The sequence below is a fragment of the Dipodomys ordii genome, unplaced genomic scaffold (assembly GCF_000151885.1).
Source record: "Dipodomys ordii isolate 6190 unplaced genomic scaffold, Dord_2.0 Scaffold31, whole genome shotgun sequence".
Classification (NCBI taxonomy): Eukaryota; Metazoa; Chordata; class Mammalia; order Rodentia; family Heteromyidae; genus Dipodomys; species Dipodomys ordii.
This window is the reverse complement of record NW_012267247.1, coordinates 7,297,646-7,306,089: the sequence shown is the minus strand read 5'-3', so window position 1 is coordinate 7,306,089 and position 8,444 is coordinate 7,297,646. Positions and strand designations below refer to the sequence as shown.

Genomic DNA, 8,444 nt, shown 5'->3' with positions numbered 1-8,444 from the left:
TTTTCTTTTTGCTTATGTGGTGCTGAGGAATCGAACCCAGGGCCTCATGCATGCAAGGCAAGTGCTCTACCACTGAGCCACCTTCCCAACCCCTAAAAAATATTTTTAAATGAAATAATACACCTGATATTTGCTTCAAAATTATAGAGGCAGGGGCTGGGAAGGTGGCTCAGTGGTAGAGTGCTTGCCTTCCATGCATGAAGCCCTGGGTTCGATTCCTCAGCACCACATAAGCAGAAAAAGCTGGAAGTGTCACTCTGGCTCGAGTGGTAGAGTGCTAGCCTTGAGCTGAAGAACAGTGCCCAGGCCCAGAGTTCAGGCCTCATGAGCTGAGGAACAGTGCCCAGGCCCAGAGTTCAGGCCTCATGACCGGCAAACACAAAACACACACACACACACACACACACACACACACACTAAAGGCAAGTGAGGGTGGAAAGGACAGTGACAGGCAAGATTGGACATTAGTTGGCAACTTGAAGCAGAATGCTGGGCTATATGATATTCATATTTCCATTGTGCATTCTGACCACTTTTATAAATATTTAAAATAATCCAGAATAAAAACAAGACTGAAAAAAAGAGACAGTGAGAAAAAGGAAGCTAAGAGGATTATTTCTTAAGGCGAGATTTATTTTACAGGAATGAAAAATATGTCTGTTAATCTATTAAAAATAACTCATGTTGCTAGGAGGGTGGCTCAGTGGTAGAGCGCTTGCCTTGCATGCCTGAGGCCCTAGGTTCCTCAGCACCACATAAGCAGAAAAAAAAAGCCGGAAGTGGCGTTGTGGCTCGAGTGGTAGAGTGCTAGCCTTGAGAAGAAGAGTTGAGGGACAGCACCCAGGCCCCATGACTGGACCCCAAAAAAAACAGTGTAAAAATAACTCATGTTAAGTGATTAAAAACAACATATCAAGATGAAGTAAAAGCATTAAAAAAAAATCCAAGAGCCATTACAATAAAACCCTGAATAGAAGGACCTAAAAAAAAAAGTCCTGCACACTCCAGAGGGGCTTGGAGTTATATAACAAGTTCTTTGTTACACTGAAAAGGAGAGCAAAACAAAGAAGGTACTAATAACTGACACCCCCATTTCAACACTTTGGATGTTGTTAGCTGACATACTACCATTAAAAACAAACCAATTTGTGGGCTGAGAAGTTGGCTCAGTAGTAGAGTACTTGCCTTGAATGCACAAGGTCCTAAGTATGATTCCTCAGCACCACATAAGCAGAAAAAAGATGCAAGTGGCCCTGTGGCTCAAGTAGTAAGGTGCTAGCCTTGAGCTGAAGAGCTGAGGGACAGTGCCCAACCCCAGAGTTCAGGCCCATGACTGACAAGAACAAAAACAAAACACACACACACCAATGGCAGAGCTGGGTGCAGGTCGCTCATGCCTATAATCCTAGCTACTTAGGAGGCTGAAATCTGAGGATCCAGGTTCAAAGCCAGCCCAGGCAAGAAAGTCAGTGACACTCCTATCTCCAATTAGCTCCAATGGAGCTGTGGCTTAAATAGAAGAGTTCCAGTCTTGAGCAAAAAAGCTAAAGGACAGTCCTCAAACCCTGACAGAAATATTACACTAAGGAAATTATATAACTGCATCAAGAAAATCCTAAAGACTAAATGGCCACAAGCCATATTCTTTGATGGAAAAAATCTTATAGAAAATATTGTATATATTTTTGCATTCCAACAAGACTTTTACTTGGTTTTCAAAGGTGACTCTAAAATTTATATGGAATAAACAGAAGAACTGCCAAGGGTGTGTGTATGTCTGTGTGTGTGTGTGCGTGCGTGCGTGTGTGTGTGTGTGCGTGCGTGCGTGTGTGCGTGTGTGTGTGTGTGCGTGCGTGTGTGTTGGGAGAACAGGTAAAAGACACTGCCAAGAGTTACTAAAATCTTCTCCAGATAATATTTTAGCTGAAACTTTGCAACAAGTGTTGGAGCAGCTGTTTGGAAATAGTCTGAAAACTCCTAAAATATTCATCATAAAGCTACTCCTTGTTGACATTGTTGGCTCATGCCTATAATCGTAGCTACTCAGGAGGCTGAGATATGAGGATCCAGGCTTGAAGCCAGCCCAAGCAGGAAAGTCCATGAGACACTGATCCCTAATTAACCAACAAAACTTGGAAGTGGAGCTGTGGTTCAAATGACAGAGCACTGGCCTTGAGTGAAAAAAACTCATGGGATAGTGCCCCAGCCCTGAGTACAAGCCCCAATACAAAAAGTTACCTTTGAGGCAGCAATCTTACTACTCCTGGATAGTCTTCCGCAGTGTCTCTAGGGGATTGCAATGATCCAGGACACCTCTCAGGCACAAAATCTGTGCATGCTCAAGGTAGTTTTTGTGTATGTCCTACACATGTCCTCTTAGATACTTTAAATTGTCTCTAAGTTACTTATGACATCTAATACAATGTAAATGCTATGCAAACAGCTCTCACACTGCATCGTTTAGGAAGCAATAACAGGAAAAGTCTGTATGTGCGTGCAGTACAGATGCTGTTTTTCTCCTCTGAATATTTTTCACCAGCTGTTGGTTGAATCCATAGGTTCAAAACCCACAGCTATAGATTCAATTATGTTTTAGAAGTAGAGACATATGTACACATAAAAAACTGTACCACAGGGCTGGGAAGGTAGCTCAGTGGTATAGTGCTTTGCCTTGCATGCATGAGGCCCTGGGTTCGATTCCTCAGCACCACATAAGCTGAAAAAGCTGGAATTGGCGCTGTGGCTCAAGTGGTAGAGCACTAGCCTTGAGCTGAAGAGCTGAGGGACAGTGTCCAGCCCAGAGTTCAGGCCCCATGACTGACAAAAACAAAAACAAAAAACTGTACCACAAGGGCTGAGTTTCTGGCTTAAGTGGAAAAGCTCTGGCCTAGCAAGTGTTAGGTACTAAGTTCAAATCTCAGTACTGCAGAGAGGGAAAAAAATCAGTACACAAATCTTCAGTGCATTATTTACAATAGCAAAAAGATAAAACAATCCAAAAGTCCATAAACTAATGAAGGATGAATGAAATGTGACATCATCTATCTATATACTACAGCTACAAATAGGATACTGGTTACAATTTGGATGAATCTTGAAAACACTATAGTAAATCAAAGACATGGTCACAAAGGACCATGTTTTCCAAGATCCCACAGGAAGTAGCCAGAGTAGACAAATCTATAGAAACAAAATGTATATTAGTAGTTGCCCCAGACTGGAAAAGTTGGTGGATTGATGGGTGCAAGGTTTCTTTATGGAGAAATAAAAATGTTCTTAAATTAACTGTGCTAATAGTGACTGCACAAACCTGTAAAAATATTTCAGTGCCAGGTGCTGGTGGCTCACACCTGTCACCTAATTTCTCAGGAGGCTGAGATCTAAGTAATGATTGTGGTTCAAAGCCAGCCCAGACAGAAAAGTCCCTGTGAGACCCTTATCTCTAATTAGCCATTCAAAAACTGGAAATGTGCTGTGGATCAAATGGTAGAGTGCTACCCTTGAGCAAAAGGGTTCAGGGAGGTTTAGTGGTAGAGTACTTGCCTAGCATGCATAAAGCCCTGGTTGATTTCTCAGTACCACATAAACAGAAAAAGTTGGAAGTGGTGTTGTGGCTCAAGTATTAGAGGACAGCACCCAGGCCCAGAGTTCAGCCCCATGACCGAAGGTGAGGGAAAAAATTCTCAACAGACTTCCTGCCCAGGCTAGTCGGGCTTTGAACCATGATTCTCAGATCTCAGCCTCCTGAGTAAATACGATTACAGGAACAAGCCACCAGCACATGGCTAACGTCAGTATCTGAAAGTTTCAGAATCCTTCAGGAACTTTTTTTTTGGTCGGTCATGGGGCTTGTACTCTGGGTCGGGGCGCTGTCTCTCAGCTCAAGGCTCAAGGCTAGTGTTCTACCACTGGAGCCAGAGCGCCACTTCTTACCTTTTCTGTTTATATGGTGCTGAGGAATCAAACCCAGAGCCTTATGCATGCGAGGCAAGCACTCTACCACTGAGCCACTTTCCCAGCCCCAGGAACTTTTAAACTTAAAATATAACACACACTATTTCCCCATCAAAACCCATAGCTTCCCATTACATTCAACCCAACAGCTGAATTTCTCTAGGCTTTCTATGCTATGTGCTACTCATCTAGAAAACAAGTTAGATTCCTCCTTCATACCAACATAAAAATAAATCTCAGATGAACCAAGTCAGCTTCTCTAATTGTCTGGTGCACTAAAACAAATTGTAATGTGTTGTTTTTCTCAAAGAAGATAATCCAGTTTTTACATTTACAGGTTTTTTTTTTCTTTCTTGGTAGCACTGGAGTTTGAAATCAGGGCCTTGTACTTGATAGCACTTCCCCACTTTAGCTACTTACTCCAATCTAAAAAAATAGCTTTATTACCTAGATAGCCAAGATACAAAATCTAGAAGCCATAAAGGAAAAAGAAGACAAATATAAATAATTTCAAAAGTATTTAATTCCCGACAATGAGTCTTTAATTCCCTATAATCAACAGAAAAAGAGTAAGACAAAATACATGAGCCAGGTGCTGCTGGCTCACACCTGTAATCCTAGCTACTCAGGAGGCTGAGATCTGAGAATCACAGTTCAAAGCCAGCCCAGGCAGGAAAGTCTGTGAGACTCTTATCTCCAATTAACCACCAGAAAACTGGAAGTGGCACTGTGGCACAACTGTTAGAGCATTTGCCTTGAGCTGAAGAACTCAGGGACAGCACCCAGGCCCAGAGTTTAAGCCCCATGACCACAAGGAAGGAAGGAAGGAGGGAGGGAGGGAAGGAAGGAAGATAAGGACAGAGACAGAGACAGAGACAGAGCAAGCAAGTGAGCTGGGTACAGTGGCTTATGCCTATAATGCCAGCTATTTGAGGGGCTGACTTTAAGGCCAGCCCAGGGAAAAAGTTAACAAGATCCTTCGATCAAAAAGCCAGGTGTAGCTGAGTGCTAGTGGCTCACATCTGTAATCTTAGCTTCTCAGGAGGCTAAGATCTGAGGATCAAGGTTGAAAACAAGCCTGGGTCCAGAAAGTCCAGGAGACTCCAACTAACCACCAGTAAACCAGAAGTGGCACTACAGCTCAAAGTCGTAAAGCACTACCCTTTACTGAAAAAGCTCAGGGACAGTGCCCAGGCCCTGAGTTCAAGCTCCATGACCAACACCAACAACAAAAAAGCCAGGCATGCCTTTATAATAATAATAATTAATGCAAAACAAAAAGCCAGGTGTGGGAGAATGTACCTCTGGTACCAGTTACTCAGGAGGCCATAGGTTAGAGGATCTTAGAGACCAGCCTTGGACAAAAATGTTAGACCCTACCTGAAAAGTAACTAAAAGCAAAAAAAAGAAGCTGAGGGTACATTTCAAATATTAGAATACCTGTAAGCACCAGACCTTGAGCACAAAGCACAATACCATGCACTCATAAAATAAATAAACAGATTATGGAAGAGTCATATTTCTGGTTAACAAAAAGTGCCTATAACCATTTTAGGAAGATGGTATAATAAAAAGAGAAAAGTTACAGACAGCCACAAATGTAACATGCTTATCTTCACTAACAAGAAAATGTAAACCAAAATAATGATTTTTTTTTTTTTTTGGTTGGTTGTGGGGCTTGAACTGTGGCTCTGTCCCTGCGCTGTTCAGCTCAAGGCGAGCATTCTACCGTTTGAGCCACAGCACCACTTTCGGGTTTCTACTGGTTTATTGGAGATAAGAGTCTCACGGACTTTCCTACCCAGGCTGGCTTTGAACCTTGATCCTCAGATCTCAGTCTCTTGAGATCTGATTACAAGCATGAGCCACTGTCGCCTGGCTATGATTGGTAATTATTAAAGAAATTAAGCAGGCCTGGTGGTGCATGCCTATAATACTAACCTAAGAGGCAGGACGACTGGGAGTTCCAGCCCAGCCTAGGATGTACAGAGGTATTCTATACCAAAACAATTCTCAAACTTGCCAGTAAATGAGAAAGCTTTTTTTGTTGTTTTGTTTTGTTGCTGTTTTTGATAGTTGGGGTTTGAACTCAAGACCTAGTGTTTACTGGGGCAAGTGTTCTAACTTTGAGCCATGCCCCAAGAAAGGTTTTAGTTTTAAACAACAGCTTTGGAGGTCTGGCTCAAGTGAAAGATCACCAGTCTTGGGCTGGGAAGGTGGCTCAGTGGTAGAGCGCTTGCCTTGCATGCATGAGGCCCTGGGTTCGATCCCTCAGCACCACAGAAGCAAAAAAGAAAAAAGTTGAAAGTGGCACTGTGGCTCAAGTGGTAGAGTGCTAGCCTTGAGCTGAAGAGCTGAGGGACAGCAGCGCAGGCCCAGAGTTCAGGCCCCACGACTGGACCCAAAAACAATAAAAGAGCACCAGTCTTGAGGGGGGAGTACAAGGCCTTGAGATCAAGCCCTAGTACCAGCACAAAAATAAACAAGCAGCTTTATGATTCATGTAACCTAAGATTCACTTTGCTATGTGTATAACTAGGAGTTTTCAGAGTTGTGCAAACACTACCACTGTTAATTCCGAAACAGTTTCATCATCCCAAAAAGAAGCCCTGCGCCCACTAGTGGACACTGCACCCTTTGGAGCCACATTGCTGTCTCTATGCACTTGTCTGTTCTGAAATAGTCACTCATTAAACATCATTTATATTGGGATATTTTGTTCTCTGTCACCATAATGCTAATTCTAGTAGCCTACCCTTCAGAAATAAAAGCAGGAACATGTAAAAGAAAACAGCTGAACAAAATGACTAAAGCCCTGTTTAGAATAAACCTGAAAGCTGGACATGGTGGCATATCCTGATGATCCTGGAACTCAGGATCATGAGGTCAAGGCCAGCTAGGGCTATACAACAAATAAACCTGAATGACCACTACAGAGATTAAGGAATAAATAAACTACAACAGACATAGGCCTTCCTTTACTCTGACACAAACCTTGTGCAGAGGTCTGAAAGAATACATGACATGCCGCGCAGCAGGTTGAGGTGAAGTGCAGCAGAGCTATACTTCGTGGAGTGGAACTATATCTCTAACTAGAGAGAACAGACTTTGAAGAACTCCCGGCAAGGACTGTTCTCAATCCCTGCCAAGCTCTCCACTGTCTCCCACAACCATATCCTGGAGGACAGAGAGAAAGTAGCACCCACAGCACTCGAAGGTAGCCTGGAGTGCAAGATAACAGGTCCCCAGTGGGTAACTTGGCAAGATGATGCACCTGGCCTAGACGCTGCCTGAACTATGATGAAGCCTGAACAGAATTGTCCACATTAAGCATGAACAAGATAAAAAGAAATGGCATGGGACAATGAAAGGAACAAGGTCAGATAAAAGACCAAGAAACTGCCCTAGAAGAAAACATATGCCAAGAAAGGCGTGATGCCTCCCCAAAGCCATATTCAAACTACTGCTATGAATTCAAGAGAGTCAAAGATACCATAAAACAAGGCAGAAGAATAGGGAGTTTGAAAAGCAAAGGAGAAAAAAAAAAGAAACAACAAAAGTAACACTGTTATATATCTAATACTTAAAACTATATAAACATCAAGGGACAGAAAAGAGTTAAAACGTTAACTATTATCATGTTGGAAATGATACAATCCAATATATGTATTAGACAAAAGATTAAAGCCAACTAAGGATTTACAAGGAAGGCAGTTACCCAGCAACTCCATAAATGAAACAGAAAATAGCATGAAGGAACAACAAACAGAAAAACTTCTTTAAAATGAAAGAACTGAGCTAGGCACTAGAGGGTCATGGCTGTAATCCTAGCTACTCAAGAGGCTGAGATCAGAGGATTGCAGTTCAAAGCCAGCCCGGGTAGGAAAGTCTGTGAGACTCTTACTCCTAGTTAACCACTAGAAAACTGGAAGTGGAACTGTGGCTTAAAGTGGTAGAGTGCTAGCCTTGAACAAAAAGAATTCAGTGCCCAAGCCTTGAGTTCAAGCCTCACAACCACCCCCCCCCAAAAAAAGAACTGAATAAGTGAAGTGAAAGATTATTTGATATGGTGTGTACAAGGGGGAGAACTGGCAAGAACAGCTGTGGTCTATTATGGAATATGAAGTATGTGGTCTATTATGGAATATGAAGTATGAAGAAAACATTCTAGGCAGGGCATGGTAGTACACACCTATAATCCCAGCACTTAGAGGAGTCAGAGCAGGAGAACCTGGAGTTTGAAACCAGTCTGGGCTACATGTTGAGATGTTGTCAAGAAAGGAAGGAGGGCTGGGAAGGTGACTCAGTGGTAGAGCGTTTGCCTTGCATGCATGAGGTCCTGGGTTCGATTCCTCAGCACCACGTAAGTAAAAAGAAAAAAGCCAGACGTGGTGCTGTGGTTCAAGTGGTAGAGCGCTAGCCTTGAGCTGAAGAGCTGAGGGACAGCGCCCAGGCCCAGAGTTCAGACTCCCACGACCGGACCCCCCCCC

The 8,444-nt window shown here is 43.0% G+C and overlaps 1 protein-coding gene across 1 annotated transcript in view; it reads right to left on the bottom strand.

The window, feature by feature from the left end:
- The window catches only part of Rpa1 (replication protein A1, 70kDa), a 60,425-nt gene that overhangs the window by 35,537 nt on the left and 16,444 nt on the right, over positions 1–8,444 (bottom strand). The window lies entirely within an intron of this gene.